The sequence below is a fragment of the Engraulis encrasicolus genome, chromosome 6 (assembly GCF_034702125.1).
Source record: "Engraulis encrasicolus isolate BLACKSEA-1 chromosome 6, IST_EnEncr_1.0, whole genome shotgun sequence".
In the NCBI taxonomy this organism is placed as follows: domain Eukaryota; kingdom Metazoa; phylum Chordata; class Actinopteri; order Clupeiformes; family Engraulidae; genus Engraulis; species Engraulis encrasicolus.
This window is the reverse complement of record NC_085862.1, coordinates 32,410,935-32,413,434: the sequence shown is the minus strand read 5'-3', so window position 1 is coordinate 32,413,434 and position 2,500 is coordinate 32,410,935. Positions and strand designations below refer to the sequence as shown.

At 44.4% G+C, this 2,500-nt stretch overlaps 1 protein-coding gene across 5 annotated transcripts in view; it reads left to right on the top strand.

The window, feature by feature from the left end:
* The window catches only part of palld (palladin, cytoskeletal associated protein), a 175,004-nt gene that overhangs the window by 115,688 nt on the left and 56,816 nt on the right, over positions 1-2,500 (top strand). The window lies entirely within an intron of this gene.

The window sequence follows — 2,500 nt, the reverse complement described above, 5'->3', positions numbered from 1 at the left end:
GTTACATTTTTTCAGTGACTATTACAACATTCCAGTGGTGGAACGGTGTGTGTTAAGGGGATTCAGGATTATGGTTTGTTCTTTTCAAAAGAACAGGGGCTTTAGTTTAGGAAGAAACTAATGTGTGAGAGCTGAGGAGGGCGAGAGGAGGTTAGAAAGATGGAAAGAGAATGAGAGAAAGGAAAACAGAGAAGATAGAAAGTTGGATAGAGATAATAATAATAATAATAATTTGTATTTGTATAGCACTGTGTCATACAAGGCATGTAACTCAAAGTGCTTAACAAATGGGAAAAAACATTGTTAGAGATAGATTTAAAAGGAGAGGTATAGAGGAGAGGCAGAAAAAGCAGGAAGGCAGAGGAAGAAGAGATAGACAGAGAATGTAGAGTCATAAGGTCAACGTAGGTTAGGACCAGGATTCTTAGATGTGTAAGGTCCATAGTGGCTGGGCCTATCATAAGTCATAGATAGTCACGCAGAGATTGGGCGCTCAGGTGCGGCCCCTGGTGGCATCAGGGGTGAGGAAAAACTCCCTTTCGCTTGATTCATAGTTTGTGAGGGGAAAAAAAAAAAAAAAAGCTCAGTGAGGTCTGAGAAAAATGACCCCCTGTAGTCAGGAAGAAACCTCAGGCAGAGACCAGCGGCCACCTAGGGGAGCCCCCTGCCAGGGCTGGATTGCGAGTAGTAAGGGCGCTGCGGCGGCTGGGATACTATGACGCCTTGGCAGCTAGGAGTTGGCAAGGATGAAGAGGTGGGTCTTCAGCTGCTTCTTAAAGGAGTCGACGGAGGTGGCTGATCGGATATCGATGGGGAGGGCGTTCCATCTCTTGGGCGCATAGCAGGCAAACGCGGCGTCGCCGATCTTCTTCTGCGGGGGGGTGGGGGTCCTTAGCAGCTTGGCATCAGTGGACCTGAGAGCTCGAGCAGGGGCATAAAAAGAGAGCATGTCCCTTTAATGCTTTAAATACTGTGAGCAGAATCTTAAAGTCGATTCTGTATGAGACAGGTAACCAGTGCAGGTCTGCCAAGACAGGAGAGATGTGCTCTCTCATTCTGGTTCTTGTTAGGATTCTTGCCGCAGAATTTTGAATGAGTTGCAATTTGTCAATTATTTTTTTTGGGAGACCAGAGAAGAGAGCATTGCAGTAGTCTATCCTACTGGTGACAAAGGCATGAATAAGTTTCTCAGCGTCTTGTCGGGGGGCCAAGCCGCGCACTTTGTTGACATTTCTAAGATGGAAAAAAGCAGATTTTGTTATCTTGTTGATGTGAGGCTCAAAGCTCAAATCCGAGTCTATGACCACACCTAGGCTAGTAACCTTATCTTTAATGTGTATGCTTAGGTCACCTAGGCTTGAGTGGAGTTTTGCACGTTTTTTCTTAGGCCCAATGAGCAACACTTCAGTTTTATCTTCATTTAATTTTAGGAAGTTACTGTTCATCCAATCTGTAATGGCAGACATGCATTTAGTCAAGGCATGAATGGCAGTGGTTTGGCTAGGCTCGACAGAGATATATAGTTGAGTGTCATCGGCATAGCTATGAAAATCAACATTGTGCTCTCTGATGATGGAGCCCAGGGGCAACATATAGAGAGAGAAGAGGAGAGGGCCCAAGCAACTACCCTGAGCAACTCCAAAAGGCACATCATACTTGTTGGAGACGTATTCTCCGATGGTGACAAAAAATATGTAATATATGTTTTGAACCACTCTAAGACGTGACCGGACAAGCCTACCCAAGATTCAAGGCGGTCAATTAGTATGTTGTGGTCTATCGTGTCAAAGGCGGCACTGAGGTCGAGGAGGATAAGTGCTGAAACTTTGTTTGCGGCAGTGTTGAGCCTAAGATCACTTATTATTTTGGTTAGTGCTGTTTCGGTGCTATGGTTGGCTCTAAAGCCTGATTGGAATTTTTCCAAGATATCATTCCCAGCCAGATGTTGATTAAGCTGTTTAAATACAACTTTTTCTAGTACCTTGCTTATAAAGGGGAGGTTTGATATAGGTCTGTAGTTGTTTAAAGAATTCTGATCTAAATTTGTCTTTTTTAGTAGTGGCTTTACCATGGCTGTTTTGAATGAGCTTGGAAAAATGCCTGTAAGCATAGAGGTATTAACAATTTGCAGTAAAGGTGTTGCTAAGCAACCAGGTATGTTTTTTAGCAGATATGTGGGGATCGCGTCAAGGCTGCAGGTAGACTGCTTACTTTCCCTGACTATTTTACAGATGAAAGGGAGGTGTTTCAATAGAGATGCACTGTGGATCAATGTTGAAAAAAATAATCAAAAGAAAAACCGTCAGCTAATAGTAATGTAATGTAATGTTCCTCCCCTTCTCTCCTCTCCTCTCCTCTCCTCTCCTCTCCTCTCCTCTCCTCTCCTCTCCTCTCCTCTCCTCTCCTCTCCTCTCCTCTCTTCCTCTCTTCTCCTCTCCTTTCCTCTCCTTTCCTCTCCTCTCTTCCCATCCCTCTCCTTCTCATCCTCCTCTCCTCTCTC